This window comes from Bradysia coprophila (assembly GCF_014529535.1).
Source record: "Bradysia coprophila strain Holo2 chromosome IV unlocalized genomic scaffold, BU_Bcop_v1 contig_81, whole genome shotgun sequence".
In the NCBI taxonomy this organism is placed as follows: domain Eukaryota; kingdom Metazoa; phylum Arthropoda; class Insecta; order Diptera; family Sciaridae; genus Bradysia; species Bradysia coprophila.
The window spans coordinates 926,705-944,504 of record NW_023503375.1 but is presented as its reverse complement, the minus strand read 5'-3'; the positions used below and the strand labels follow the sequence as shown (position 1 = coordinate 944,504).

Here is a 17,800-nt window from a genome sequence, read left to right as displayed (position 1 = left end):
ATTTTCTATAGGAAAAATTCGAAAGTGGCGAATTACATCACGAGGGAAAACAAGAGAATTGGTTCGGGAATTCACAACACGTAATAGTATTTTATCTCCTGCAAGCTGATATTTCATACATTACGCGTTTCTGCATATAAACACAAACACATACATAACCACAGCCTATACGATTGGATAATTCACACATAACCCACCTAGGGTAAATTTACTTTCCATCTACATATTTGAAAAAAAAAAATCGCCGAACGGCGGAAGCGAACACGGGACCAGCAGCATATCAACCAAACATGCTGACCACTACGCCAACAAATCACATAACGCGATGCAATTGGTGTCGGTAGTGGTTCGTTAGTCACTTCTACATCGATCAAATAATCAGAGTAGTCGGAATGATGTGATTTGAACGAAATGTTGAGGTGAGTATATGTGTGTGAGTAAGTAAATAAAGGATTCTCTGTATGATGTTTTTTTGTTGTGAATGCGTTTTAAAACAACATGCTTAATTAATTAATTTAAAATCCAAATTTTTGTGGTTGTTTCGCTAATGTATGAAATATCAGCTTGCAGGAGATAAAACATTGTTCTACCTTGGTGTATATTTCTCGAATCACTTCTTTTTTTCACAATCTCGCACACGCAAATTTTATTTCCGTATTATTTGAATTTACAAATAGAATATTTCACTTAAGTCCTTCGAAGTTATTCTCGAAATATACACCAAGGTAGAAAATGTACTATTATCTGTCTAGAACGATAATCTCGAGCTTATCCCTCTAGGGAGTTTTTGTTTATCTCGATATATCTGTTCTCGACAGATAAAATATGATATGCACCTATTGCCAGACTGTTATTTTGACGTGTAGGCATTATGACCCACGCCTTCGGCTAGGGCAATAATGTCCTACACGTCAAAATACCAATCTTGGCAACAGGTGCATAATATATATTACATGCTGAGGGCGTCGAAGAAAGTGCTTGAAACATGAAAAGTACGGTTTTCGACGCATGGAGCATGTAAAATCCATTACAAAACTCGTGATGAAAATGAAAAGTCACGTTTTCTTGTGATTGTTGACCTCGGATCAACAAACTTCACACGAAAACTGGACTTTTTACAGTTACCTACTCTACTTTTGACTATATTCTACTCCTTCATTCTTTGTACTGCCGTCAAACGAAAGAGATAGAGACAAAAAGCACCGGTTACGACTTTACATTTTTGTGAACATGCATAATGTAGAGCGTGCATATGGTTACAATTTCGACACATTTTTTCTAACTAAAATTAATGTTTAGTCAAAGTAAAAAAGAAATCTTTTTCGAATAATAGCCTCTGTGTCTAGGCCAATATTACATCGATTTCTTCTCATCTTTCATCGAATCGTATTAAATCCCCATTCGAGTAAATTAACTCTCCATTCAAAGTCTATTTGAGGCAATTTATTTAATTATTTTAGTCATCAAATCAGCACGATATAAATACTCTTGATGATACAATGAACAATTTCAGTATTTTTTTTACAAATCTCTTTCTGCAAGCTTTTCTGTGTTACACAATCGAACCGAGACAATTATTGCAATAAAAGGTAAAATTAACGAGACATAGACAAGAGAACAAAAATAATGTGATATAAACACAGCACCAACATCATCAATAAATAAGAGGAAAAAAATTCAGTCGAACAAAAAGAAAATGTTGATCATGAGTAATGACGAGCGATTTGTCAAAGAAGTTTACCAAATATTTATTTTTTTTTTGGGTAATTTATAACCGACCGATGGGTACTCGGTCCTGTCAATCATGGCTACACGGTATGTGCATCAATTCAAAACATTAACAAGAAATGAAGAAAGAAGGAAGGAATTGTTCTTTTCATTTCTTAAATATATCAAAGTGTTTGGTCGTTACCTATTCCCAGATGATTAAATAGAAAAGTTTTTGGCTTTTTTCCATTTTTTTAACGCATAAAATATGTAGGCACAGCCGTAGAGTATAGTGACAATAAGAAAAAAAATTATTTAAAAATTTTCAAAGTCATCCATCGGGTTCGTCGATTCGAATGATCGCATAGAAATTATTTTAGTTATGACAAATGACAAAATATTTTTATGAAAAAAATCATAACTCAAACTCATGTTCCATTTAAATTTGTAATTTTATTTTGAAAGGAGGAAATATCAGACAACCATAAACTGTGTGTATGTCCCTGAGATCCCTCAAGAGCTTTTATATGCTGGCATAAAGCAATTTCTCAGACTATGCCGTTTCTTGTGCGCCTTTCTTTAATAAAAAATACAGTTTATTGTAACAGCCATGATGTTTTCCCTTTCAATAATTTTTTTTTCGAATTCATTTCGTTTCTTTGCATTTTTTTTTCCTTCTTCTTTCTTGTTTTGTAAACATTCGTTATAAATGCATATCATGATTTTTAGTTCTTTGTTTTTGCGCTCAATTCACTTTCGTTTTCTGTATAAATGTACTCCTTTGCTGGGTATACGTGAAGGGTTACGACTTTGCTTATAAGATGTTCTTGCATTTACAAAGAATTCTCGAAGTAAATTTGTTTCTGTCGGTTTAACAAAAGAAAATATTTCCATTCATTTTGCTTATAGTTTCAAGTTAGTGAGCATTACTTTTGCAATGGATTCGTTTTTATGGAAAAATTTTAACGCAGAGTCTCATAAGCACACGTTAAAGGTAGAAAAGAGAAAAAAACAAAAGAAACTCAAATGCAGTTATTAAAAATTTAAAAATCTTTCGAAAGAGATTCATGGGAATTAAAATTGTTTTGTTTTTGTGTAGCTGTAGTAGGTTCAACATTGACGTCATAAACAACTTAACTCTTTCAATATTTTACGTCAGTTGAGCAAAAATGGTACTCGCTTCACACTTTGGCGATTTTTCTTGACAATTCATCATTTATGGTTGATTTGTTAAATCAGCGAAGTGTGAAGAAACGCCAAGAAAAACCTTCAAAGTGTGAAGGAAAGCCAAGAAAAATCTCTCGGCGTTTCTTGATACACTGTCGATTTCTTTTTTGATGTTATCTTTTCATCAGAATCGTTTTTGAAAAATGTACGACCGCAAGAATGATGCCAAGAAAATATGACAGAGTGTGAAGAAACTTCGCAAGAAAAAACGCCAAAGTGTGAAAAAACGTCACAAAGACAAATCCACGCCATTAGTCGTATAAATTTATGCGTCAGAGAGAGCTTTTTTCTCCTTTGTTACGATCTGTCAGTTTTTTTATTTTGCGATTTAGTATGGAAATGAAAACTAAAATTGAGATATCTTTGCTGTTTTAAGTGGTTTTTCATATTTTTTTGGACTAAAATGTTTTAAAATGTGTTTGGAATCGATTGGCATTAACAGATTGTGTGAAAATATTTTTTTCTATTTTATTATTTTGTTAATGTCACTTTAAAACATTTTGATCCAAAAAAATATGAAAAACCACTTAAAACAGCAAAGATATCTCAATTTTAGTTTTCATTTCCATACTAAATCACAACATAGAAAAACTGACAGATCGTAACAAAGGAGAAAGAAGCTCTCTCTGACGCATAAATTTATACGACTAATGGCGTGGATTTTCCATTCTTTATGTTAGTGGGCGATTCACACTTTGGCGAGTTTTCTTGGTGTTTCTTCACCTTTGCTGGTTTTTCAGTGGAATGAAAATTGGAAACCGATTTAGATAAAAAAAAAATTCTCTGGTCTCTTTTAGTAAATCTTTACAAACAGTAGACATAAAGTCTTGTAATCATTAAATCTGTTACTTACTTTGTTTAACCTGTTACATAAGACTGTCATCTGTTATCTACCACGACTCTGACTAATAAGCTTTTATACATCAAAAAGCATGTTCAACACAAATGAAGTAAACTATTTGTGAAATCAATCTCTGAAAATCTTTAATCAAATGAAGTATTAGTTTGAACAGCGTTCACCGAAGTTTTTGAAGTAGTGGCAAAAGTTGTTGCAAATAACATTTTCCCTTCTACGAATTTGGCAACTACTTTCGCAGCTACTTCAGGCGGATGGTACACCGAGTGAGTGGCAACTCAAAATCTTTTACTTCATTTATTTAACATACGTTTTGCTTTGTAAAATAATGTCAAATCAAACAGAACTCAGCACTGTCGTCTCGATCAATAGCAAAAGAAAAATCAAAGTCAACAGCATCGAGACGAATGACTAACTACTTCGTTAACTCATTCATGATAGTCTTTATGCTGCTCATAAATTTTAATTCTTTCCCAGAATGTCCGTTACAAATCTGTTGTTATTGATTCGAAAAAAAAAAGTTAATTAAAAATTCAAATTAAACTGTCGTCACTTTCTGTTTATCAAAACAATGATAATTTTGATGTTATTTATGACATACAATTTACATGCACAACAGAAAACGTTCTGTGCATCACGTTGTAGACGTTGATTTTTTCAATTCAAGTTCTAACGTTGGTAACGTGGGCCACATGGACAACGCCCTAGGCCAAAAACGAATAATCGATATTATTTAACAATAAAAAATTTCTTATTTTTCTTCTATAAATATAGAGTTTCACTGGTGGGTATTTTACATCAACAAAGTCAAATCTATTCAAAATTATGTAGTTGTAAATATACTTACGTGAATAGATTCTTTTCCCAGACTACGAATAAAAAATTGAAGCAAAAAAAAAATTAACAAAAACACACACACATGGGATGCAATAAATTAGCATTAATTTAGAATGTGAAAGAAATAATACGTTTAAAATTTAAATGAAAACTTATATTGCGATTTAAAAAAAAAAAAAAATAATCTCAGACTATACGTGTAGGTACATGGAAGTATTTTTATTACTTTTTTTCTCTCTTTTTTTATTTACATTTATAAATATCAACTTACACCAGATGACCTTGCTTGCCAAAAACTAGTTCCTGGTTATTTTTGCGTCGCGTTCGAAACTGTCAACAATAGTAATGACGGATAATTAATAAATAAGTGGAATTTAAGTTGATGCTTTTTTCTTCCTCTCTCTTAATTCAATATGATATTTGAATTCAGCCTGGACAAACCAGATTTTATACAGACTTTTTAAGATGATCCATAAAGGAATTGTCTTGACATGTTCAAGTGGATAACATACAACTTTTTAGTGAAAAACAATCGCTTCATTATTTTTAGATTGGTAAGACAGGTTTTTCATATTTTTACAAGACGTTTTCAATGCGCAAAAGGATGAGGCGCGATACTGTTTTTCATTGTGCGAGAGTTAACTTTTAAGAAACAAAAGCATTTCGCAAGAATATCGTTAAATCTATTACTTCATTTGAGTAAACCACCACATTGTGGTTGATACAAAATCTATTACTTCAATAATTTGATCATACAGTCCTATATAAGAGAACATCGGTCAGATCTCATCGTTTATTCTTGCCTTAGTTGTCGCCAGCAGATGACGAGATAACCAGCCTTAAACATATCTAGCAATTCAAAGAAGCAACACGCCAAACCTCCAAGGATCAAATGTGCATGTCGTAAAACTGAAAGAATGCTGTCACCATAGAGGTCACCATTGGTGAATGAGATGTGGAATTTGTGAATCACCAGATTGAAACAATGACACAAACCATGCACTCAAAATATTCAATCAATTAAAAATTATTCATTTTTCGTGAATCCGTTATAGTTCTTGGCACTAATTGAGAAAAGACAGCAAAGACTTAGCAAAGAAAGAAATGTACGAGTTAGCTACTAACAAATCGAGTTGCTCACAGCACTGCTCATAGCACTAAAGCCTAAATTTGATACTTGTTAAGTCAGTGTTAAAAAAAATGCAAGATGACAATAACAACCATAAATGTTTCAATTAAAAATTTAATTTTAGTTTGATGTTCATCTCAAACATTCGACTAGATTTTCCAGTTGACTACCAGATATCAGCACGTCGTACTTATACTTATAGCTGCGACTCCTAGATCTGCTGCTTGGATGAACAACAAGAACCGGTGAGTAATTCTCTTGAAAACGAAAATTAGAACTAACCAACCCTCCTCTAATAAAATATCCGTGATAAAAATGCCTGACTATGCTTTAATTTTGCTTACGACTTGTATTTCTGATTTTTAGTTATTTTCGCATTTGCAACTTTGTTTTTCTCTTCTTGCGTTAGTCCCATTCGTTGTTAGCGTTGTCGCATTTGACCGATCCAACTGGGTTTACGTCTTCCCCTTTTGCGTACTCCAAACCGAGAAATTCACTAAATCTATTTTTAAGTCTCACCACTTTACTATTGGAGCAACACTGCTCCTAGCATCAACACTGAATTGACAAATGTCTTTTAGTGATAAGAGCTACAGCTTAGGATTGTTAGGATTGTATGTTTTAACTCATCAGTTATTTCTTGAGCGGCCGTTTATAATTTTCCGGGCAGGTAGCGTAACCAGCGTTACAACAGTTTAACTCTTTTGGTTCTACTTTTGTTCGTAAAAGGGAATAAGAGGAACTATTGTAAGGCTGCATATATACAATAGTTGCACTTGTAGAAGGAAAGTGCAACTAAAAAAGTGAAACTATTGTACCTCTACCTACATACATACGGCGTGAAGATAACTACATCTTTTCCTTTAACAAAAATAGTGGAAGTAAAAAAGTATTACTCTGGTTGTAGCGTATTAGAATGAATTAAAGAAAATTCAATTCATATATCTATGGCTAAAGACATTACCTTCTGTTTAAGTCTATTTTGATAAAGAAACGAACCTAGAGTCGTGAATGTTGTTGTCAATATCTTCGTTATCTAAAACAATGAATATGTCGAGGTTGTATTCTTTCCGTGTGTAACCATACATCCTGTCGAGACGTATTTATTATCACTGCCGTTGATGACATAACATTCATAATTGAAGACATTAACGAAAATGTTGTAGACACATAGATGAAAGACAAAAAAAAAACGATTCAAAATAACAAAAATATTTCTCCTTCAAATCACGAACATTGTAGCAAAATTATTTCCTATATAATAAAAGCGACAAGACAAAAAAAAACCACACAAATCACGAACATAACAAGAAATTAAGTTACATTTTTTTAATAAATGGATTTCAACAATGCCGAAATAATTTACCAAGTACAAAAACTGAACCTCTCCATCGACCGAAAATCTTAAATTGGAGGTTACCTTTCCAAGTTGAAATTTTTATTCATTTATATTCGACGAGTGTGTGTTATACTATATACGCTGAGCTGAGATGCTGACAAGCAAATGTCCTTCACAAAATTCTCTATCTGTTTCTTGTAAAAACGTACAAGAAAAATTATTTATTTTAAATAAATAACAATCGCGTTATTAGTTAGTTACTATTATTAAACAAGAATGAACAAAAAAAAATATCAAGAAAATATGGCTCCACAACAAGCTAAACAGAAAAAAAAAATTATTGAAACTAATGTTTCTTTGTGTTAAAAAAGCTTTTAAAAATATTTTATTGTTTGAAGTTTTTGTCTCGTAAATATCTCGGTGTAATATCTACTTTGCATTTTTTTTGAATTAACGAAACCTATGTATTTGTTAACTCAAAGAATAGTTCCAACACGGCGGTAAAAGTAAAATTCTTCAAGGACTAGTAAAAGTCGCATTTATGCTTTAGTGGCGGCACTGTTTAACTGCTTGCTTATGTGCTTATGTTTTAATTTCGTAGCTAAACTAGCACAATCAGTGTGTTTTTATTCAATTCACTTCGTTTTTCGTTTATAATTACTTTGCTTGAAAATTTGTAAAATTTCCTTTCATTTTGTAATAATGCCATTCAGTGTGGTAACGGTTCGGTAAATTGCTTATGAGACTACAGAGCAGTGATACGAGGCCCTTCCATAAATGATATCCACTGATTTTCGATGTCGTTCCCTTTCTCTGGCGTGACCACCTGACGAGAAATCGTAACCCATTAAGAGGCCTGGATGCTGTGCTAAAAAGCATACATTTAGGCGTTTCTTAGATACTCTTTTTTAGATTATTATCGATGATATCTTTCCACCTTTGTGAAAAATGTATGATCGCAACACCAACCGCGTATGTGTTAGCTTTCAGTTAGAACTAGATTTGGTTGTAGCAGTTCGAACAACTCTGAGAAGACTAAGCTGTTTATGAAAATTTCGGTAAACTGTTGATTTTTCTCAGAGCTGGTCCAACTGTTTCAACCAAATCTATTTTCTACTGAAAGCTAACACATTCGTGGTCGGTGTTGCGATCGTACATTTTTCAAAAAGAACTCTAGTGGAAAGATGTCATCGATAAAATAATGAACACAAAAATGTAGTAGGCAGGTCCGTATTTTCAGCCCAGCCTGAAAATATATCAAAAAAGGGTTTTAGATGGTACGGAAGGCTAAAATATTAGACCCGTATTTTTTCTTTTAATTTTAAAAAAATATTTAGCCGCTGCGAAATGTGGATTCATAGGCTACTATTTCAGTTAAGCATCTATGCCTCTTAAATTTGATGTCATTTATGGACACTACACTTTACTGAATTGTGTTTAACGTTTTAAAAACGGCCAATGTACCGCAATAAAATCTGTTACTTCTTCTGTTTATAGTATTTCCTTGTGATTGATACAAAATCCTTTACTTCATTTGGGTTAACATACATTTTATAAAAGACCAGGTTAACTGGAGGTCTTCGCCGAGTTTTGGCCATTGCTGTCGATAATAGATGCCTAGCCGTTTCTGGTGAAAATTAGAAATGGTAACGAATAATTGGATTTGTGGTAAATGGTAAATTTCAATTTGATTTTTCGTTCTTTTCGCATGTAAAATGGTAGCTGTCTCGGACGTTTGATTTTAGAAATTTCGTTGATTGTAGCACTAGCGCAACGACGTACCACGTACATAATTGCGTTTAAGGAAACAATCTTCGAGGACGAACAGCGAATGACCAACGCAATTTCAACATCATAATTGTGCGTCTTATTTCCTATAAGCTGGGTCGCTCAATGCTGAAGGTTGCCGTCCCTAATTGAGAAGCGTTTAAGTGCTTTTATATTAAATAATTGCAACATAACGAAGAAGTTAAAAAAATCACCAAAATCTGATATGAAAGTCACCTTGAATTTCTTTTGAACAGAAGAAGAAGAAGAAGAAAAAAAACCGTCGGCACAAAATTAATCCTCTTTTAGGAATTTTATGTATATACGACACACACAAAAAAAAACGTTCTACACCAATGGCCATGATACAATACTAATTTTTGTTTCTTTATTTTTATTAACAATATCCATCTCTCAATCAAAAAAAAACCTGAAGCTTAAAAATGAAAATCATTACAGCGCAGAGTAATTTTTCTTTCTGTTTAATTTTTTACAAACAAACAATTTTTTTTCTTAAATTGCAAACATGAGCGTAGCAAAAATATCGACTGTAGTTTTTAGATAGTTTCGTGTGGAAGATTGTCGTTATAGTCGGGATGTATATTGTACGTTTTGTGTCTGATGTTATCGACAGCCATGACAAAAATGAGCGATGAGATCTAGCTAATGTGGCCTAATACAGAAAAATCTGTGTTCAAACTATTGAAGTAATAGATTTAATATCAATCAATTATTTTCGAAGTACCTAGAACAAAAGACGTAATAGATTTGGTAACCACTATTGGTGTGTCTACGAACGGTTAACGATGTACTATCTTTCCATAACAACAAACTTCTCACACGTTCTGTATTAACATACATCAACAGTGTTGATTCAACACTTGCTCACAGTACGCCTTACCATTCCGAGTATTTTTTTGCAACGTGTAACCAAACTAAAAGTGAACAATTTCGTACAACGAATTTTTTTTTTATTCCATCCACAATGTATCCATATAAATATATAACGATAATAAAAAGAAAAGACTTATTAAAGATAGTCTGGGAGAGGCTGGTGTAACAAAAAATTGACCTTGAATCTAAACAAGAAACATATCAGAAACAGAAAACAGAGGAGAAAAAAAATATCGTTTGCGAGTGTAGGTAGAGACATATTACGAGGTGTATATGCATAACATACTCATGATGAACTAACTGACATATTCAAGATGAATGACGAGAAGGTACCTGTTGCTATATGGTTGCCTTCGAATTGCAGACACATTTTTCTATAAAAATCTGAAGAAAGATTAAACAACTGAAAGAAGAAGAGATGAAGAAGGGAAAAAAACGGAATATTGGAGATTGTTGAATTGGCTGGTTGATAAATATTTCTTTTCTGAAAAAGAAGGTAAAAGGGAATGAACAATGCGTATATTATGGATGCAAGAGGGAAAGATTTATCGAGACAGTGCGTTATATATTGGATTTTTATCACTTTTGTTTAAAAAAAAGAGTCAAAGAATATAATGCAAGATAATCATTTTCTTGATGATGAAAAATTGCTTATGGTAAAAAACGGTAAGAGAAGATTGATATTTTCCGTCAGCTAAGGGATTAGACAATTTTTTTAGTTGATAAAACCTAATTTGTTCAATTTATGGTAACATCGACACAATGAAAAAACGAGATTTACTTAACGAAAACAGGATTCTGTTAGGGAAATCAAACGATCCCTAAGTCCCGGTCAAATGAGTCATTACTTCATTGACATGAGCGTTAACATTCATTCCAAGGAGGCTTAGTGAGTGATATCATATTACATTGGATTTAGTGGAGTGATAGATGGTGGAGCCTTATGTAGCAATATATATCTTTGAACTGACGAAGTAAAAGATTTTGCGTCAAGAATTTTACCACAAGTTACAATTAATAGGTTCAAGCCAAGGCATCGTGTTACAGCTGCAATTATCTTCTTCTCTACTCTGTGAACACCTTTTATAAATTGCTCGTTATTTGACCACGTTTCTATGAAATGAATTAATTTTAATTGTAATTGTTGTCGAGTTCGTCGTCTATTTCACACTCAAGGTTGATAATTTTTCGTTCGTTTATTGATTGCGTACGATCGTTAAACACAGACTTTGAATGAAGACTTCAAGTTTAATTGTTTTTTATTTTATTTCTTCTCTTACTATAAAAAGTGCCAACGTCTAAAAATATTGCCTCGTGTTGTAAATGTAAAATGTTACGTAAAACATCTGCCCAAGAAAATAGTTTACAAAATTTGTAATTCGAGTGATGGAAAAATAAATTTGGAATGAAATCGGAGAATCATAGCACTGACAAAAAAATTGGAGCTAAGATGTCCGTTTGTTAGGGATGGTCATTTCCATTACAGTAGCTTTCAGACGAGTCCCATCTTCTTCTTTGATGGCCATTCAACGTCAGTCGTCTAACATCCAAAAATTATGCTTTAAGTCCAGTTGCGGTGACGAATATCCTCAAATTTGATATGAAGAACAGAGTTCAATAATTAACGTCGGAAGGAGTTTTGTGACCGAATTGGTTAACGTGTTGTCTCAGAAACTCACTCGAAGTCTTTCTTGCATTTTACTTTGACAATAATTCAAGCAAGCCTAATATTGGAATCATCGCATGACTAGGGTCTACACTAGGAAATATGACAATTTCTGTACATCAGGACTAAAATTTAATGATTTCCAACTAAAAATGGTCATTTATTGGGTTTAAATACGACTATCAATAGCGATATTAGGCTTGTTTGAAAGGTATTCTGAATAGCTTTCGAATGACACTTTAACTGGACTTAAAGCATAATTTTCGGATGTTAGAGACTGACTTGGAGTAGCCAAAAAAATCTACAGTGAAGACGAAGCATAACAAGATGGGACTTGTTTGAAAGCTACAGCAATTACCTTTCGAAAAAAATTACGAGAATCGGTTGATTTGTCCCTGAGATTCATTTCCCGCCATTTTTTTTTTGGATTCTTGAAAAACTGTGGCACACTATGAAACTTTCAGCACCACGCTTACAATCTTCTCAGTACAAATTGACTGACTACGTTCACTTTCAATCGTCATTTATCGTAAAGATCGCAAACGTAGAATTCTGAGATGAAACAACGCACTTCAAGCATGAGTGATACTCTAAATAGAGTACTGGGACAGTGTATCAAACTTTTGGCACTGTACAAAAATCTCGAAAACATGTTCATACAAAATAGTACTCTATTTGGCAGCTGTCACACCAAGCACTTCTGCATGAAGTGCGTTGGGTGAAATGGCAATTGTGTACCGATAAAAAATGCGGAAATGGGGGAAATGAATGACGCTCATTTGATAAAAGATTTTGTCTGCAAAAATATCTCAAAAATTCCAAGAATTTTTATTGGCAAAAAACTCGATCAATTTATTCAAAAAACAAAAATTTAGCCATTGCTATCAATTCGACGATAGCACGCGATTATTCAAATTATCAGAAATAAATCATGCGTTGACGATCTTGAAAAATGTATTAAAATTATTCTTTTTTTTCTGAACAAACATATGTCCTTCAAGATCAGTAATTTAATCAACGAGTCGAAACAGCAAAAAAAATCTCAACCGTCAAAATACCATCGTGCCCACCAATTTCTTTCTAATATATATATACCATTCCATTCCGGCGCAGAATTATACGAGCAATTTAAAGATAAATATAATAAGGAAAAAACTCTACCATCAATTTAATGATATTTTGATGTTTCTGCTTTTTTCAAGGACATTAGCAAGTCACTAAACGCGATGATGAAAAACTCTTACTCTATTCAAATTCAAGGTTAAATATAAAAAACCATTTCTGTATTATAGTTTTTTTTTATTTCGTACGAAAACATTTTTTTTTCTTCTCCGAGTTATTCAAATGAGTAATGATAAACCATGACTAGTTTTATTTAACCAAGAAAAAGAAATATGTGAAAAAAAAAATGAAAAACAAAATTCATACACACAATATCATTATATACTGGAACGAGACAAAAAGAACTTGTTTCGCGGTTTCATCGTCGAGAGTTGAAATATCACTTTGACTTTGTCGAAATAGACAGGACACGAACGGCAACAATCAAAATTGTTATGGCATTTTTTCTTCTTCTCCTCCTCCTCCTCCTCTCAGCCATATAATAATAGCAGAATTTAGAGCTTAATTATTATGATAGATTTGGATATTACATTGTGCATAATATATGGTCGGTCATATGTGGTTTAGATATAAATGTCTGGTATGAGCATATAGATACATATATACCTGATGTCTGTTTCGAAACGGTGGTATCGGCACTGTTCGACCATATAATTGTTACATTTTAAGACGAAAAACATCGTCAATTGTTTAGCAATATAATGACTAGTCTACCGCATTTATTTAAGAGAAGTGGCATTGAAAGATTTTTTTTTAAATTTTGATGATCACATTCCATTGAAATGTTTCTGAATTTGATCTTTGATTCACCGGAAACATTACTAACAGAGTTCAACACTCAATTTTTTCTTTGGTATAATTGTCCGAGACAGCAATGCTCTGTACGGTGTCTAAGTATGTACCAGTATACCATTAGATTATCTCGGACGAACCCCCCAATCGATAATATCGGGTGTGTTAATTTGTATCATTTTAAATCGATTAAAATGGACGACCATGTCATCTGTTATGGGCAGCGACGGTACGAAAAAAACAATGAACTTTCGCTATTGAGCCATATCGACGAAAGGTGCTAACGCATCACAATTTAGGTATACCCAAACGTCCTGGATAAGGACGCAACGTTTGAACTACACAGGATCTTCAATCAACCGGATCTTCAATTAACATCACATTAACATTACACTAATACAATCAATTCGTACACACTAACAACATAGCAACATATCAACATTGCATTGACAACATTGCATTGACAAAATGAAACTACAAAGATTGAAATGAAAAGTGTGCCGGGTAGCTCAAGTGGTAAGAGCATCGCCCCGGAAAGGTGAAGATTGCGGGTTCGTCTCCCGTCCTGGCACCAATTTTTCATTTCAAATTACATGTCCACAAACACACTACCAATCATTTACAGACATTCATAACGATTTCTACATTGAAATACAGCCATATACACTATCCACTTCCCAAATTATGAGCTTATATAGCAAGATGTATGTTAAAACCAATTAAGTAAAAGACTCTCTCGAAAATATTCAGATCAATTGAAGTAATAGATTCTGTTAATATATGACGTGTGACCACTAAAATACTTGTGGATTTCTTACTAACTGCGTGTGTAAATGTGACTCCCTTAGAAGTTAAAGAAAACAATTCCTTGAAAATGGAATCTTTTTTAGAGATTACTTTCCTCGGCGAGGTTAGCATTATGTAACGAACGAATCTTCCGCCGCTGCTATCAATGTCTTTAATAAAATTTGACGGGCCAGAAAGTGCAAGTGGTCATATAATGCCCGGGAGATGCGGGAAATCAGAAACAAAACTACATTTTTTATTTACATCTTTAAAAAAAAAATTCTATTTAAAATCGCTTGATAAGATTTTAGTGTAGACAATTGAGTCGTACAACTTTACTATTGCATAGAAAAATAGGTCAGCATCCTCTTAAATTTTTTGTGTAACAGTAACTTATTAACCGTACGAAGAAACACCTTTGGATTTTTGGCTAAAACATGAAGAATCGATTTTTTTAACTGTGAAAATTCTATGTCTCCAGTTTCGTGGCTGATCACAATGTGAATGTGAGATACTCTCAGAGTTCTACAACAACCAAATACAAAGTATACAGTAGATGGTTCCAAAAATAACCAAATAAAATTGTACCAAGTCATACAAATCGAAACACTCCGATCCGAAACATGTTTCGAAGACTCTGCAGAATTCTGTGAATCTTGGAGACAGTGATACCGTACATCAAATGCAATGGAAGCGAAGGGAAAATGAATTTTGCCTGGGTTATGGTCCTCATAGACAGAGTACCTCGGCATTGCACGATATTTGTTTCTAAATTTGGTCACCCATGTCAAAAATGGTCTAAAATATCAGTCGATACTGTCCAGAATCTGGAAATAATCTGCAATTCTGGAAAAATTGGTCACTTACATCAAACGCAATGGAGGCGAAACGAAATTTAATTTTGTCTGGTTTATGGCATACATAGACAGAGGACCTGGGCATTGCACGATATTTATTCCAAAACAGGGTCACCCATATCAAAAATAAGTCGAAATATTAGTTTGAAATCAGTCGATACCGTGCAATATTGCACGGTAACGACGGTTTACTTACCCATTTTTCACGCTATTTTTGATATGGGTGACCCTGTTTTGGAATAAATATCGTGCAATGCCCAGGTCCTCTGTCTATGTATGCCATAAACCAGACAAAATTAAATTTCGTTTCGCCTCCATTGCGTTTGATGTAAGTGACCAATTTTTCCAGAATTGCAGATTCTTTCCAGATTCTGGACAGTATCGACTGATATTTTAGACCATTTTTGACATGGGTGACCAAATTTAGAAACAAATATCGTGCAATGCCGAGGTCCTCTGTCTATGAGGACCATAAACCAGGCAAAATTCATTTTCCCTTCGCTTCCATTGCATTTGATGTACGGTATCACTGTCTCCAAGATTCACAGAATTCTGCAGAGTCTTCGAAACATGTTTCGGATCGGAGTGTTTCGATTTGTATGACTTGGTACAATTTTATTTGGTTATTTTTGGAACCTTCTACTGTATACTTTGTATTTGGTTGTTGTAGAACTCTGAGAGTATCTCACATTCACATTGTGATCAGCCACAAAACTGGAGACATAGAATTTTCACAGTTAAAAAAATCGATTCTTCATGTTTTAGCCAAAAATCCAAAGGTGTTTCTTCGTACGGTTAATAAGTTACTGTTACACAAAAAATTTAAGAGGATGCTGACCTATTTTTCTATGCAATAGTAAAGTTGTACGACTCAATTGTCTACACTAAAATCTTATCAAGCGATTTTAAATAGAATTTTTTTTTTAAAGATGTAAATAAAAAATGTAGTTTTGTTTCTGATTTCCCGCCTCTCCCCGTTTGACAAGTAGATTGCAACCGGTTTGCCACATATTGTGGACAAATTTAAACTTTTTGTATGGGAAGGTGGAATAGGACTTACCCTAACATAGATTAAAGACCTCAGACATAAACTTAACATTAGAATGTGTGCAAGATGTACAACGTGAAAGATATCGTACGTGGTGTTCGAAGTAGTAGTATTCAAAGACTATTCTTAAAGCAGAGCTTACCAGACCTATGTAGACTTTCATTGACTTAATTCAAACCACCAAAGAACGTCCGTCCCTATCTACATTAAAACCATCACGTTAGAACAAATTTTCGGATATTTTCGTAGTTAGTGCTGTGTAATATTATACAAATTTCGTCAGCCCAAAAATTGAGCATTTTTCCGCTCAAATCTACCATTTTTTGTACACCTTCATACACCTACATTAAATTCCTTGTACCTTTGGAACGAGTGGTCCGAATGGCACCAAATTTTATTCTATTTCCTAGTACTCGATTAAAACCAGAAAATAGGATGAAATTTTACATAGGAAGGTTTCGTGATGGTCTTGCAAATTTCCTCCAAACTATCTATTTTCCTCCACTTGCTCTGCAGAGCTACATTGCAGAAATGATCGGAAAAACATTAAACATTTGAATTAATAGTACAGCGCAATGAACCCATACGATGACCTCCGTACGTGCTCAATTCAGTCTGAACTCAGCTAATTAAAAAAAATTAATTGTACGAGCATGAAACATAAATTGCGAATTGTTAATAAACATTCCGTAATTACACTAAATTTATCAATTTCTATAATTCATTGACGGCTTATCAAAAAAAAAAAAAAAATATCGAGAAATGTATGTAAATATTTACAAGTAGGAGTAGCTGAGATTGACTGAGACGCAATTGTCTGCTCAATACACATTGACGCCGAACTATTTAACGTAAAAGATAAAAGTTTAAAATTTTATCACAAACGATTTTCTATAGACCTGATAAACGTATTGTCCAATCAAAGAAAATTCTTCAGAAATAAATCAAGTTGCGATTCGCTGTTGTTTTCCTTAAATGAAGAAAAAAAAAGATTTTTTTTTATTTCAAAATATTTATACAAACGATTCATCCGATTCCGTCCGAAATTCTCTGCATCAGCCAACAGCAAAACACACGTAAATTGAAAAATTTCTCGCGCGTAAACAACAAATCATTCTTTTTTCGTAAGAATTTGGATATTGTTTCGTACGAAAAAATTATTCAAACCATAAATTACTGTTCAAACAACAACTGGCTCGAGTAATTGAAAACTATTTCACGTTAGCACGTTGAACGATTTTTATTTTTTGGACTTTACTTAGATTTCTGTTTATGTGTAAAATTGTAAATATTTAAGGCGCAATTTCCCGTGTTTTTTTTTTCAAACTTCTTGTAGATAACAACAACATGTTGTTTCGTTTTTTTTTTGTTTAGATGTGTAAAGCTCCGGCGAGCGTATTTAGAAAATTTGAAATTAAATACGAAAGCCGATTTCAAGTTGTGCATAATAATATTCTTATAACGTATATATAAGTAAGTAAACCAGCGTGTGTAGTAGAACTGGTATAAAATGAGATTTTGTAATGATTGTTTTATTGAGCGAACATGTGTTTCTATATAAAATTTTCGTAAAATATCGATTAACACAGCAAAGAACAGGTAGGTTTATTTATTTATGAGAGTTATAAATATTAATAACTATTATAAAATTAATTATAAAGTAAAAGGTGATTTCATCATCATCATATGTGTGTAGTTAACCTACTACTGGTTACAACTATACTATTTTATGTACTACGACGACGACGTCGTCGCATTGTTGTTGTTGCTGGA

At 33.2% G+C, this 17,800-nt stretch overlaps 1 long non-coding RNA gene across 1 annotated transcript; it reads left to right on the top strand.

The window, feature by feature from the left end:
* Positions 1–6,359: 6,359 nt before the first annotated feature.
* LOC119072200 lies at positions 6,360–13,695 on the top strand. The gene is made up of 3 exons (XR_005086811.1): positions 6,360–6,370; positions 13,561–13,565; positions 13,599–13,695. It is a non-coding gene; the product is annotated as an uncharacterized LOC119072200 (long non-coding RNA).
* The last annotated feature ends 4,105 nt before the right edge of the window (positions 13,696–17,800 follow it).